Below are 16,181 nucleotides of genomic sequence, written 5' to 3' on the forward strand. Positions count from 1 at the left end.
AATTCAATTGGCCAGAGATGGACTCCAGTCAAGTTCTCGACACATCTCAAGGAGAATTAAAGCAAACAGGATGCGCCTGACCACAAATTAGAAGGCCACAGGAAAGGGTCTGAGTGCTTTGATTAATAAGACATTTCAGTTTAAATTTTTTTAAGAAGTTTAAAACATGTTTTTGAAAACAGTTTTGTCATTATGGGTTACTGACTGCAGTTTGTTGGACATAAATGGCAAATTTATCCTTTTAAAATGAAAGTGTTCAGAAAGTAAAGTGAAGGGGCCTGAATGCTTTCTAATTCCACTGTATAAATTATGAGAATATGACCCATCGAAAAAAATCTGGGCTTGGAGATGCTGAAAAGCTGTATGACACTGTAAAATGAAACATATACACATACTGTATGTGTTTCATAACGTATCGTTAAACTGTATGTACAGGGAGTCATGGTGTGGCATGAAAGGCTTTAAAAGCAATGCCCAGGCTTACAAGGCAGCCCTCAAGATGTTGTGACCATCTCTTCTTTAGTACCTTATTTCATAAGCTGAGCTTCACTGTGCACTCCTTTTTTTAACAACTCCACCCTGATACCAGCAAATATTTACTGGCAGCTCTGGAGACAAAGACACAGGAGTACAAAATGCCCAGAAATTATGAAATTATATAAGGGGGCAATTCTCATAGGCCCAAGACTAGTGTATAAATCGTAGCCTGGCCCCTGTTTGTGTGGAGTTTGCAAGTTTTTGTGTCTGAGTGGGCACTATGGTATTAACCACACTCCAAATTCATACATGTTAGCTGTATGACTGGCAACTCCAAATGGGTATGATATGGGTGATTATGTCCTCTGATGCCCTTTCTAGGATTCTTTCTTGCCAATGACAGGCTCTTGCCCCAAGACTGGATTCAGAAAGCGGAAAAAGTAACACTAACATTAGTAGTGCTAGTTTGATTCTGCTAGTCTCCGTAGAATGAGCTCCTTTCAGTCCAGTGTGTTTCCATGTAATCAAAACCCCCACATCAAAAGTGGAAAACCATGGTGCATGCTGCCCTTGCCATTCTTATTTTGTCATTTCATTAGAAATGGGAATATGGGCTGCTCAGATGTGGCTCGACTGTCATTAAATACCACTTTTCTTTTTCAAGGAGAAGAGTTGCTCTGGCAACACAGACAAGGAGAGGGAGAGAGGCCTGTAATCCTTTCAGACGCTGTCCTCCCTCTTTTGTGTAAAGCTCTCGGAGTCTATTTTATCATTTTACAGGAATGGGACCATTGCAAACAAGCTGGACAGTAAATCGGTGCTTTAAAATCTGACAGGAACAATGGCATTTTGTGTCACCTCACCCCAAAAAATGATTGATATTTGCAGCAACAGAGCTAAAGGGCGGCATTCCCATAACATCACAGACGAAGGCCAAATAATAAAATAATACAAAATGATGTACTTTGTTTAAGACAGCTTGGTTTAAATTTGACACAGTGGTGGTGGGAAAGGAAGTGAGTCAAGGGGAAGAGGGTGACAGAAATGCAAACTCACTTCAGTTTCTAATGACAGATTTCTGTCTCATTCCACTAAAGGTGGTGGATACCCCACATTTTGCAGTGTATCCCTTTTATGGATAAGGTCAGCACTCGAAGCCCATGTGGAGGCCTAGACAAAAAACAAAACACTGCATCAAAAAATAAATGCAGAAACATCAGATGTAAAAACAACAAATCAAAGTATTGGCAAACTTAACACAAGCAAAATGCACACAAAGCAATAATAAGTAATAATAATTATAACAATAAATATCTTAAACTGGTGCTGTAAGATACATTTCGATATGCATGTGGGTGAGCGTATGATGTCATGGATAATGAAGTATCTGTCTGGCAGACCACAGGTGGTGAGACTCCTTTTGTCTTCACTCTGTACACCTCCAACTAGAAATACAACACCAAATCTTGTCACTTGGCACAGATTGTCAGATGATTCTGCACTTATTGGGTCTATCAATGAAGGGTATGAAACATAGGAGAGGTGTCAGGTGAAGAACTTTGAGAACTGTCTGCAGCTGAACTTCAGCAAAACCAAGGAACAGGTTATTGACTTTCACCACACCAAAGGGCCTCTATGCCAATGTTTCTTGCTGTCTTTATGTGGTCTCGGACAGATGATATATCTCAGTTGGCAAGTCTGAAATACCATGTGAACGTTAAATGAACTCAGAATTACAAGTTGGGAAATTCAGACAAAACCTCGACCCACTGGAGGGCAGGTTGAAATACGAAGATGATCATCAGAGTCCCCCATGGTGAATCAAAGACGATTGTGAGAGAGGAGGGAGGGCGGTCTCTCTTGATGAGCTGAGCATGTCAGAACCGGGAGTGGAAACATATTGCACAACAATACTGGCTGCTTACATAACCCACTGTGACGGACTTTGCAACCCACTACCATTATAAGGAACTGGAACTTACAACCCGCTGATAGCAGCCCATAACTCAGTGGTTGAGAAACACTGCTCTATTAGCAATAACTTATTCAGGGGGTGAATGTGGAGGTATTGAACTCCTACAGGTACCTGGGGGTCCACATCAATGGCAAGTTGGACTGGTCTTGTAACACAGAGAAACTATATAAATAAGGGTACAGCAGGCTATTTCTCCTCAGGAGACCATATTTCTTTAATGTGGGAAGTGACATCCTTCACATCTTCTACGTGTGCATAATGTCTCACTGGAAATTGGACTGCAAAGTCAAAAGTTTATGTTTCTTTTTCTGTTTAGTCACTGTAATGTGTGTTTAGGAGTATAATGTATGTATATATATTTTGATTAATTAATTGACTCTTCACCATAAAAAAAGAGTTGGGGAATGATCCCATAAATTGTCCAGTGGACAATGCAAAAACAATCAAAATACTTCAGGAAAGTAATTGATAAATGGCAACAGAAAAAGGCCATTTTTATACAGAACAAAATGGCTGAAGGAAATGATGTGGCAGGAGATGACATTATAAAGAAATGACGGAAGTGACGTCTTCAAATGGGGACAGGAGGTGATGTCATCATCAGGGGACCGGAAGTGACATTTTGTGGAAGTTTTCTTAAAGAAGTTCTGGGGATGGCATAAAAATTTAGACTGTGTGTAGTAATGGCTGATGAGCAATTGTAAACTTTGTTTGAAAAAGCTAAATTAATTTTACCTGTGTGAGTGGGCCACTGTGAAGAAGTGTTAACAGAACATAACATGATGTCCTTATTATCACTAACAGGTGCACCACTCCTAATTAAGAAGCTCATTTGTAATTACGACGTCTCAGAAAAATGAATATAGTGTCCTGTAATGGGAATAATCTTTAGGAACAAGCTTGTGGAAAGGGAGGTGACACATCTAATTAAAAACAAAAATAGTGAATCTGAAACTCTCTAAGAGTGCAAGGTTAAAGACAGTCACTGCAATAAAAACCTACAGCGCAGGGCCCTCATGTATAAATGACGCATATACACAAAAATGTTGTGTACGCATGTTTCCATGCTCACTTTGAGATGTATAAAAACTAAACTTGGTGTAAAGCCACACACATTTTCACGGCAGCCTCACACTGTGTGTACGCAAGTTCCTGTTCAGTTTTCGTTCGGCATCAAAAATCACCAAAAAACTAACTGGCATTACATTATCTGTAGCAGGAGAACCTAGAAAATGGCAACTCCACACAGTCGCAGGTACTTTTTCTAACTAGTGTGGCAAAATGCAAGCAGTCTTATAAGGATAGTAAGTCATCTCAAAGAGCCATGTAAAGAGCAGAGAATTGATCCATTGTGGCACTCAGTGCTGACGCTACACTATAAAGGTACCTTCAGAAAATGAATTTGCTTATGTAAATAGAAAGCATTTCAGCTCTAATAATGTGCTGCTCTATAGGCCACAGAAAGTGTGTTGCATTGTGCAGGCATGTAGCCTGCTGCATAATGTGGCACACAATCATGGCTTTCCCATACCTGAAGATATGCAGTATGATGAACTTGACCCTGACTCACCAAATGAGTAGCCAAAACATTGACAGCATTACAACTTCGTTTGAATGTAATTAGCCGAATGTAAAAACAGGTAATCAGATGCCGCATTTATTTTTTAACCAATTAATTTCATTTGTGGTCGATATCACATATTACAGCCCTTATATTCCTTAGCTCATTGGCCAAATCTCTTAGAGCATCCACTGTTGCATTTTGTGACTCCAGAACAGTCTGTCAGCACACAGCCAGATGGTCGCCCAGCTGTTTCTGAGCCAGAGGTGTGAGCCGCCAGCACCTGATGATGTGCTGGGCACAGCAGCAGCACCATCACCACCTGGAATCGTGTCCTCAGCATGGGGGTCAGCTTTTGCAATATTGTCTGGAACAGAATAAACAGATGGTGGTCTGTGACTCACCTTTTCACACTGAGATTGATATCTGACCACCTTATTATTTTGGGCACTGTGCGACTTTCTGAACTTGCCTCTACCACTCTGTAATAACCCATCAATTTCCTTTTGTTGCTTATACCACTGCTTAAGCAAACAAATAGTATGTTTTTCCTTTCCTCCACTTCACATTTGCTGAAGTTTTTTTACCACACACTTTTGTCATTGTCTTTGAACAAAACACTGAATGAAAAGCGTTATTTATATTGGTTTACATATTCAAAAATGCAAAATTGTGGGAGGAGTTGGGGTGAGGGTATAGGCTTTCACATTCTTTTGGATTTATGAAGGGGAAGTGCATGGAACTTGGCATACACAGTTTTATGCATCTGGATTTTTTTATGCACGCACACATTTCTAGTTTTGTCCGTATGCCATGTTTTACTGTGAATTCTATACACACCATTATACATGATGCCCCAGGAGTGTCTGACTCCAATCCCAGCGAGCCACACAGGCTACAGGTTTTGTTCCAATCTTCATTTTTAACTGATTTGCATTTTCAGCTTCACACCTTTAATTGATTCATCCTTCCTTAACCAACTGCCAAACAATAAACAGATACAAAGCGAGCCAACAGATAATAAACTAACTTGGGGGTCTCAAACTCAGTTCCTGCAGAGCCATCATTTTTCCTCCAACCGGTTTCTTAATAAGAAGCCAATTGTTGCTGTTCATAAAAGCGATCGTGTAATTTTTTGGATTCTCAGTGCTCTTATTTCACCACACCAGACATTCTTGTTTTCTCAGAGCACTGTTGGAATGTTTTGTGGACGAAAAAAGATTAATATTTCTCAGACCTTCACTTTTCATTTTGTTTAAAAAGATGCTGCATGATGGACAAACAACATCATCTGTTGACTCAGTTTATATCTCATTATTGTTTGCCTGCTGATTAAGGTAAACAAGAAACAATTAAGAGTTATGGATCTTAGGCAAGTTAATTGAAATTAAGGCAAAAGACGTCTGTTTGATTAGCAGCCGTAAATGGTCACTAATGAAGAAAGTGGATGAAATGAAAACCTGCAATCACTGCGGCTGTTCAAGATCCGAGTTTGATGCTGCGGCTATAGACAAACAAACCTCTAAGGAGGTGAGCTGAAAATTGTTATTTTAATACACATACCAACTTCAGAAGCAAAGCTAAAAGAATTCTAATTAAGAATTTAAAAATTTAAATCAGTCTTTGATGAAAAGCAAAAAACATTGGATTTGTCCAACACCACTTTCAGTACATGGAGGGCCATTTTAATGGTAACATACTGAAGGCCAATGTGTGCAAAAATACAAAATTATTACTTCTATAGAGCAAATTATCCTGAAACAAGTTTGTAAATCAATAAGCTTCTAAACTTCTAAATATCATTATATCAAATTGACTCTCATCCTAATACACAGACAGACATCAATCTGGAAATGTTCAAGTAAGGTTCAGGCATGACTTACATTTGTAAATGTGTTCAAAAATCAGAACTTCTGCCTTTCTCTATGTTTGTATATACTGTACCTTTACTGTACCTGTTTTTTTACAAAGAATGCCTATAGTGTCTCCATCTCTTTCTCTCCGCACTGCCAATCCTTCAGTTGAGTGTTACCTTCCTACCTCCCAGCTCTGACTCACCTGGACAAGGCAATGCAGACTCTTTTATTGAGGACCAAGGAGTACTTCTAGTGCCAGGGCTTCACCTGTTGGAAGCACTGCCAGGTCATACAGAAGTCCCAAATAGTAGGGAGTGTAATTTCCCACAGCACCAATGCAACCCAGCAGGGCTGAGCTACCGGACAACAATTCCCAGCATTCCCTGCTAGGGTCTAAATGGGTATCGATGTCCTGGGCTGCTGCCACAGAGTGCTCCTTCCCTGACTGAATAGACAGTCCTTCCCTTTTATCCCAGCCAGGAAAGGTATTGTAAATACAATGGGCTGGGATACCTGTCCATCTGCCTGGGGCTTCCCTTCCCGGCAAGGTACCTTCCCCTCTCCTGGTCGGGATGCCCATCCATCCTGTATGGCACTTACACTATCTATCTATTAGTTAGTGCCTCTGTATTGGTGGTGCCTTATTCACATTTGGTTATGTTGCAGCCTTCAGCTAAAATCATTTCATTTTCTTCCTGCATCAAATGACACTCAATACATCAGAATTACAGAGAGAGAGAGTGAAATTTTGCAAATTAATTAAAAATAAAAAAAAGTTAAATATCCCAACTGATACAAGTATTCAGATCCTTTGCTGACATTTGAAATTTGGCTTAGGTGCATCCCATTCTATTGATCATCACTGAGATGATTCTTCACTTGGTTTGGAGTCCACCTGTGGTCAGTTCAATTGACTGGACATGATTAGAATTGGCACACACCTGTCTATAGAAGGTCCGACAGTTTAGCAAAAAGCAAACTATGAGGTTTGAAGGAAATGCCTGCAGAGCATAAGGACAGGATCGTGTTGAGGCACAGATTTGGTGAAGGCTACAAATATATCTGCAGCATTAAAGGTTCCCAAGAACACAATGGCCACCATAATTGTGAAATGGAAAAAGTTTGGAAAAACCAGAACTCTTTTAAATGGTGGCCATGCATCCAAACTGAGCAATCGTGGGAAAATGGCCCTGGTTAGGAAGGTGATCAAGAATCCAATGGTCGATCTGGCTGAGCTCCAGAGAGCCTTTGCAGAGATGGAAGAAACTTGCAGAAGGTCAGACACCACTGGAACACTCCAGTAACCTGGGTTTTATGGCAGATTGGCCAGATGACACATGAAAGCCCACCTGGAGTTTGCAAAAATGCACCTAAAGGACTCTCAGACCAAGACCTACGGAAGCGTATTAGGGCCACGGTGGAAAAAAAAATACGGACACAGTGAAGAAAAAAAAAAATCTAAATGTCGAGATTAAAGTCAACATGTTGACTTTATTCTCGACATTTCCACTTTATTCTCGACATTTACGTCAAGATTAAAGTCGACATTTATACTTTATTCTAATAGTTTATTTTGTCAGTAGAATGTCGCAAACTAAACTTCATCTTAAAATGAATGTTTAATTTACTAGATTTTATCAAACCTCGTCATTCATTAATGTAGCACATTAAATGCTTTATATTAAGTGTTCCTCGACCCAGTTGTTAATCTCTATGCGCTTCTTCAACTGACTTCCTCTTGCACTGAGAGGCGCAGACAGCGATCGCTGCACATTGACTTCATGATGTTCCTGCTCTAAGAACATTCAGAATACTAAGAGAAATACTTGATATCTTCTTCACGATGAAATACATTAAAGCATGTATTAAACATGGGTGGCGGGGGGCACGGTGGCGTGGCTATAGAGCTGCTCCCTTGAAGAAGCGCATAGAGATCAAAAACTGGGTCGGGGAACACTTAATATAAAGCATTTAATGTGCTACATTAATTAATGAAGGGGTTTGAGAAAATCTAGTAAATTGAACATTCATTTTAAGATGATTAGTTTGCGGCATTCTACTGACAAAATAAACTATTAGAATAAAGTGTAAATGTCGACTTTAATCTCGACATAAATGGCGAGAATAAAGTGGAAATGTCGAGAATAAAGTCAACATGTCGACTTTAATCTCGACGTAAATGGCGAGAATAAAGTGGAAATGTCGAGAATAAAGTCAACATGTCGACTTTAATCTTGACATAAATGTCGAGAATAAAGTCAACATGTCGACTTTAATCTCGACATTTAGATTTTTTTTTTCTTCACTGTGTCCGTATTTTTTTCACCGTGGCCCTAATACGCTTCCGTACAAGACAAACAAGATTCTCTGGTCATTCAAAACCAATTTTTTGAACTATTCAGCCTCATTTCTAAACATCATGTCTGGAGGGAACAAAGCATCACTTATCACTCAAACAATACTATTATAGTGGTGAGGCATGGTGGAAGAGTCATGCTTTGGGGTTGTTTTTCAGACTGGGACACTAGTATGGCTTGAGGGAAAGCTAATTGTAGCAAAGTGTTGCTCTAGAGCACCCAGGGCCTCAGACTGGGCTGAAAGTATGTCTTTCAACAGGACAATGACCGTAAGCACAAAGCAAAGAAAACACAGAAGTGGCTTAGAGAAAACTTATGGAATTTCCTTGAGTGGCTCAGCCAGAGCTCAGACTTGAACCCAATCAAACATCTCTGATGAGACCTAAATTAGTTGTCCACCAATGGTGTCAATCCAACCTGACAAAGATTGAACGAAACAAAGTAGAAAAATATCCTTAATGAAAACCTGGTTTAGAGCACCCAGGACCTCAAACTGGACTGAAGGGTCACCATCCAACAGAATAAAGTAAAAATAACACAGGAGTGGCTCAGCGACCACTCTGGGAATGTCTTTGGGTGGCTCAACCTCAGCCTGGATGTGAACCCAATTGAACATTTCTGGGTAGACCAGAAAATAGTCGTCCACTGATGGTCTCCATCTGACAGTGCTTGAAAGGATCTGCAGAGAACAATGGCACAAAATCTACTAATCTAGGTGTGTAAAGCTTGTCATGTCAGACCAGGCTGGAAATGCTGCTGAATGTGCTTCAGCTAAGTACAGACTCTAGTCAGAATACTGGTATAAGGGTGATATTTCAGATTTTATTTTATTTTCAATGAACTAGCATTTCTAAAAACCTGTTTTCGTTTCATCATTCTGAGAGATTGAGTGCTTGCTTGACATGGAGAAAAAGTTCATTTAAATGATTTTAGCATAAGGCAGCAAGCAGCATAGCAAAATGTTAAAAAAACTGAAGGTGGTGTGAGGACTTTGTGAAGGCACTATATGTCAAATTTACAGTGGACACTATGGCATACATGACTTATCCAGGTATACACTAACAAGTCCCTTATGTGCCTTCTGCTGGTTTGCTGCCACCTTTGGTACTCATTTGAAGGGTTGGTAAGCAGGCTTTGATTAGTTTATACATATGGCCACAAGAGCTATGCTTCGAGGATGAGTCATACATTTTTGGTCACTGAAAGGTCAATGAAGGTTCACTTAATTTGTTCATTCTACAGTGCAGTCCTTTGCCTTTTCTTTCTCTGTTATACTTTGTGTGTGTGTGTGTTTGTCTTTACACAAAAGCAAAAAGTTTGGTGGCCACCTAGTGGACTTTTAACAGGACTGCAATTACATCCAGATAAACAAGAATGGTTAATCAAAATTGGGCTCGATATCTTTTTCCAAAATCTTTTGTGGCTTCATGCACACACAATGAAAGTCCAAAGACATTTAGCAATTTTTTAGAAGCCAATTCCAATCTGCTTTCTGAACACAAACTCTGTGAATGTAAGGCATTAAACGGTCTAGCCCCCGCCTATTTGAGTGTCTTGCTCCATTGTCACAATCCCCCTCGTGTTCTTAGATCCACAGATCAGCTGCTCCTAACCGTTCCCAAGGCACGTTTTAAAGCTCGTGGTGAAAGGGCTTTCTCCGTCTGTGCACCCAGGCTCTGGAACTCCCTGCCCTTAGTGGTTAGGCAAGCCGCTTCAGTCGCCACATTCAAATCTCGCCTAAAAACGCACTTCTTCACATTGGCTTTTAATTCTTAACCTGTTTCATTTTCCACTTGCCTTTTGCTATTTTCTCTATTTTATTTGGTCCCTTGACCTGTTTTTAGTATCTCTGTTTTAATTCTCTCTTAATGTTTATTTTTAATATTTTGCTTTTAGTCCTGCTTGTTGTAACTGTACAGCGCTTTGGTCAGTTGTAATGCTGTGTTTTTAAGCGCTCAACAAATAAATATGGTATGGTATGGTATGGTAAGATCGATCAGGGCCTTCCAAAGAGCTCTTCACACCACATGCTCTGTGTGTAAGTCCCAGTTAAAGTGTGGTTTTGTGAGATGCAAGGTTGGATCCTAGACTGAGAAGGAGCAGATCTCAAAAAACACTGGACCTGGGCTATCAGGGGGCAACGGTAACAACAACATCAATGCAGCTTACAAATTATAACATTTGCCAAGGATGCTGTAATAGCTGGAATCAGTGAACACAACTCTCAGCAATTGGAATTTAATTAAATATATTTAGTTTTATAGAGTATTGTGTGTGTGTGTATGTGTGTTTCTGTGTGTGTGTTTCCACTTCCCAGTCTGTGCTCATCTTTGGTATAGACAGTAACATTCATCAATCCATTCATCCATTGTCCAACCTGCTGTGTCCCAACTACAGGGTCATGGGGGTCTGCTGGAGCCAATCCCAGCCAACACAGGGCACAAGGCAGGAAACAAACCCCAGGCAGGGCGCCAGCCCACTGCAGGCAGTAACATTCAACTATATAATATTTATATGAGGAACTAACCTTTATTTTACAGTATACAGTTACTTTCTATAGTGAACACCTGAAGTCAACTGGCGTTCATCAAGGTCTTGCCACTGTCTTGCACTCAATGTTGCCAGCATGGGGTCCAGCAACCCTGAACTGAATACCTCAGGAATTAATATATTATGCTGTTATACTGAGCAGCCTTACAATCCTCTTTCAAGTCAGAGAAAAACAGTGCAATTGTACAGATATGCTGTATTTTCTCATAAATATATTCTTTATATGGCAATTAGTCAGTGGTAGAGACTGAGCTGGCAGCTGTTGGGTTTAAAAATTCAGTCTTCTGGCCACAAAGTAAACAGTGTCCTGTTGGGCAATGTCCTCAAGCCCAAGACAAATACAACACAAGAGTGGCTTAGAGGAACATCTCTGTGAATGTCCTTGAGTGGCCCAGGCTGGGAGCATGCAATGATACAGCGTGTTGTCACACCCATCACAAGATCCTAAATTAGGACCCGAGTACAGCTGGTGACACTTCAGCACCACACTAGTTTTAATGGAACAGTATGAAGCTTTTTACAGTGGCTGGAGTGCCAATCCTGCCACCAACCCCCAAGTTGGAGGACCTTAATTGGAGGTTAAGCTCAAGGGCCCAGCGAAGTGGCATCACTTCTGGGATTTACGGGATCCAAACAGGCAACCTTCCGATTGTTGGCACAGATCCCTAGCCTCAAAGCCACCACCATACCTTGAGTGGCCATCACTAGAAGGATAGACCTGAAAACAGCTGTCCACTGACATTTTTCATCCAAGCTGACAGCGCTTGAAAGGATCTGCAGAGAAGAATGGCAGAAACTCTGCAAATCCAGGTGGATACTCATAGTCAATTTCCATGTGCCACTTCAGTCTCTGTAGTGTATCAAGGACTATTCACCTCCTTGAGAAGACGTGGTAAGTCCTAAACAAAATGGCACAAGGCCCAGATTAAGCCGATGTTACATTACATGACTTCTACTTAGAGGGGAAGTCAGACTTCCCGACTGCAGTTGCTGATCTTGTCACCGGAACATGTCAATTTACATGACTGAAAATCAGAAAGCATGACTGCCAGATGACTTTCCGGCCCAGTCATCGTGCTCGCCCCTTTTTCCGACTGCCAATAGCTGGCAATATATGAAAGATTAACCGGTATGGCATGTTCAGCCATAGTCTCATCTCTTTTTTTTTGTTTCTGCCTTCCTTCACGGTACATAAAACATCAGACAGACAAGCCTGTCTTCTCTTTGTGACGGCCAAAACCCCATGTTCTTTGTTCCTCATTGCTGCATTGTTCTTCCGGGTGAGCGTTCATTGGCTGTCAGCTCTCCTGCACACACAGTCCACCCCTATGACTACAGACAACATCAGACCTGCTTGATTTTTATCAGAGCCGGTCATGGACTAGCTGGACTAAGTCACTGGGCATGGCACATTACTTGACTGATCTTCACAGGATTGTGCCTTCCACTTGCTAAGATTAGGTAAATGAAGGTAACAACTAAGAAATGCTGGAAAAGTTGTCTAATGTGACATGGCCTTTATAAAAATACCATGAACATTGCTCTGAACTGCCAATACTATTCTACATTGTGAGCCATGTTCAATTGACTCTGCTTTCAGTTACAAAGTGGCACAATTTTCATGGCATTAGAACTTATGCAGCTCGAGGCTGGTGTGGATGATCACTGGGGTTGGGATCTCAAGGTATTCCTCCTGCAAGATACCCTCATCTGAGCATCTGACAATACACAACAAAGAGAACATGATGACAATGAAAATGCCCAGAGTGGCAATAACATACGTGTATATGTGATTTGGAAGCACAAACAGCTGGTGGACAACAAAGCACGAGTTGATGAAAAGGGCTTATAATCAGATTGGTCAAAACAGCATCACAAATTCAAGAAACATAACAGAGTAATACAATTAGTTATAAAAATTCTAAACTAGGAAATGTAGAATGTGGTTGCTAACTGACAACTGAGTACTCTGCAGATGTGAAGTGCTTACATGCAGTAGTCAACTCGGCCCAGATTGCTTAAGATGACTTAGGCTTGTTTGGTCGTTAAGCAGAGATGCGCAGCAAGCATAATCAAAAATGGAGCCAGACATGTTAGAAGGCACTGTTTGTTTCTTCAATCCAATCTCCACTCAACAGGAAATGCTCAGTCCAGCCTCTCTTAATTCTCTCAAAAACCCACCCTGACCCTGCACTAATCAGAGGTCCTCATCTCTTCAGGAAGGGCCTCGGTTTGACTATTCACACGCACCCCTTAGCCTTTTTTTTCCTTAAATTCATTCATTTAGCTGATGCAGTATGTTTGCCAAAAGTGACTTGAAAAACACAAGTGCATGTACAGTAGATAAAGAGAGAAGAAAAAGAAAACAATGCATGCATCCCTGCAAAGATCTTGTGTTACAATGTGTAAATGGTATAAATTTATAGCAAATTCAGAAAATATTCAGACCCCTTTACTTTTCACATTTTGTTATGTTGCAACCTTATGTTGAAGTTGTTCAATTTAATTTTTTCCCCACATCAACCAACACTCAGTACCTCAGAAAGACAAAGCGAAAACAAAATCTTAGGAATTTTTGTCAATTCTTTAAAAAAAAAAACAACTGAAACTGACACAAGTATTCAGATCCTTTATTCCGTACTTCATTGAGACCCCTTTGGCAATGATTACAGCCAGGAGTCTTCTTGGGTTTTGACACACCAAGCTTTGAATACCTGGATATAGGTATTTTTCTACCATTCTACTCTGTAGATCCTTTGCAGAATTGAAGATCTGCCTCTCCCCCTCATTCACTGGTGAAGAAACCTGTCTTTCATGAAAATGCACAGCAAATATTAGCATCATTACACTGGCTGTCTGTGTATTTTAGGACTGATTTTTAAACTTTGTTAATTGTCTCAAAGGCTCTGAACAAATTTGCACTTCTCTCTGTTACCAAATGCCTAACCTCTTACATCACTAACCGCCATCTCGGATCTTCAAACTCCAGTGTACTCAATGTTTCAAGATTGAAGCATAAAATAACTGGTGAGATAGCCCTTTGCATTTATGTACTGTGAAAACAGACAAGAAAACAGTATGAAGGTTTTGGTATTCTGTCCCGTATACTTGGTAAAAAAGCAAAAATATCGGGTGATACGTCTTCACAGACTTGAGTTCATAACAGAACTGAAGATTGTTACAAAATGGCTGGTAAATATATGAAACTGACAGGAAGAGGCGAGATTAAGGGAGTAACAATGGTGGCAGGGCAGAATCCTGATGACTGGAGGAGGAAATGATGTCATCAGAAGAGGCGGGGTCTGCATGACCGTAGAGGGAAGTATTGTCTGACTCCTGAGAATAGGAACGGTGGTTAGTGTGTGGAATCTTCTGCTGGTCTGGAGGGGAAAGGGAGAAGGAGTTAGAGGGCAGTACGGGGAAACACATGTATTTAAGCCCGTAAACTGTCCCCCCATGCTCATGTGTGACAGCGGGCAAAAATTTGGAAGGAGTTACCAATAGAGAGCACAGTCGAGTACTCCCAGGAGAGTACAGTCAACCATTTTTAAAAACTATTAAAAATGCTATTTTTAATTTTGCCTCTCATGATCTGTAATACTGATTAAACTTATTTCTACATATTTACATTTTTTAAGTTGTATCCTTGTTCTAAGAGATGTGTATGGCTGTCTTCATTGAACATCACTACTGATAATACTTTTTTTTTATTCATGTTTAACTTTGCCAGATACTACACGTTTCCTTTTTCTTTCTCGTTCTGGTATCCTGTTATGGTGCTCTGAAACTTCTCTAAAAATGACTAAAGTAGCCATGTTTGATGCTAGAAGGGATTAAGATCTTCCTATGTTGAGACCAGCAGAACTCTATTATCTAGAACATTTTATCTTATGTAGACATTAATTAATCAACCCTGCTCTGATCAGGCTGGGCAGTCAGTCAGTTGGCCAAGAGATTTTCGTTCACCAATATTTATGCCAGCTAGAGATTTTGTTTTTATCTCCTCCCTGGCAACCTGACTATAGCATATTGTATATCAGTCATTCTTGACAATTTTCAGAATTTTTATGACTGCAATTTCACCTTTTTTTGTAAAGCACTTTGTGTTACACCCTCTGTATCAAAATGTGCTATAGAAATAAATGTTGTTTTTGGCAACTAGTAATGGTCGTGTTAACACTGAAATCATTTGCTTTTCATACTTGTTAAATGCCTATGCCAGCTTTTATGTAAATCAGAATACTGTTGCTGGATTTAATAATGTTTTCTCACACATTATTATTTATCTATTTATATCTATATATTGATAGAGAGATACAACTTTCATTGTCCCTAGGGAAAAATGTGGATTTTTACATAAGGTCAATAAATAAATAAATAAACAAACACTATAGTCTAAACACACACCAGAATGACTAAAAAGAAAGACAATTATGTACATTGTCTCAAAACTTAATGTATATATTGTTTACAAAAACAACATACATTCATTTCTTGGCAGGTTAGTATGTTTTGTGCTTCAAAATATATATGACTTATGCTTTAGATGTCTCTATTACATAATAAAACACTACTGTCTGTGTGTGTGTGTGTGTGTGTGTGTGTGTGTGTGTGTGTGAGAATGTCTGGTCTCTTTGAGCAAGCTGATTGGTCAGTTTGGCTTTGGTGACGTGATCAACAGAGGAAGTGCCGGGAAAAAGAGGTGGAGACAGGCAATGAGGAGAAATGGTGTAGGAATCACCTTCAAAGGCAGGAGGATGTACAGTGCATCCGGAACGTATTCACAGCGCATCACTTTTTCCACATTTTGTTATGTTACAGCTTTATCCCAAAATGGATTAAATACATTTTTTTCCTCAGAATTCTACACACAACACCCCATAATGACAACGTGAAAAAGTTTACTTGAGGTTTTGCAAATTTATTAAAAATAAAAAACTGAGAAAGCACATGTACATAAGTATTCACAGCCTTTGCTCAATACTTTGTCGATGCACCTTTGCAGCAATTACAGCCTCAAGTCTTTTTGAATATGATGCCACAAGCTTGGCACACCTATCCTTGGCCAGTTTCGCCCATTCCTCTTTGCAGCACCTCTCAAGCTCCATCAGGTTGGATGGGAAGCGTCGGTGCACAGCCATTTTAAGATCTCTCCAGAGATGTTCAATCGGATTCAAGTCTGGGCTCTGGCTGGGCCACTCTAGGACATTCACAGAGTTGTCCAGAAGCCACTCCTTTGATATCTTGGCTGTGTGCTTACGGTCGTTGTCCTGCTGAAAGATGAACAGTCGCCCCAGTCTGAGGTCAAGAGCGCTCTGGAGCAGGTTTTCATCCAGGATGTCTCTGTACATTGCTGCAGTCATCTTTCCCTTTATCCTGACTAGTCTCCCAGTTCCTGCCGCTGA

The sequence above is a fragment of the Polypterus senegalus genome, chromosome 13, assembly GCF_016835505.1.
Source record: "Polypterus senegalus isolate Bchr_013 chromosome 13, ASM1683550v1, whole genome shotgun sequence".
NCBI classification, from domain to species: Eukaryota; Metazoa; Chordata; class Cladistia; order Polypteriformes; family Polypteridae; genus Polypterus; species Polypterus senegalus.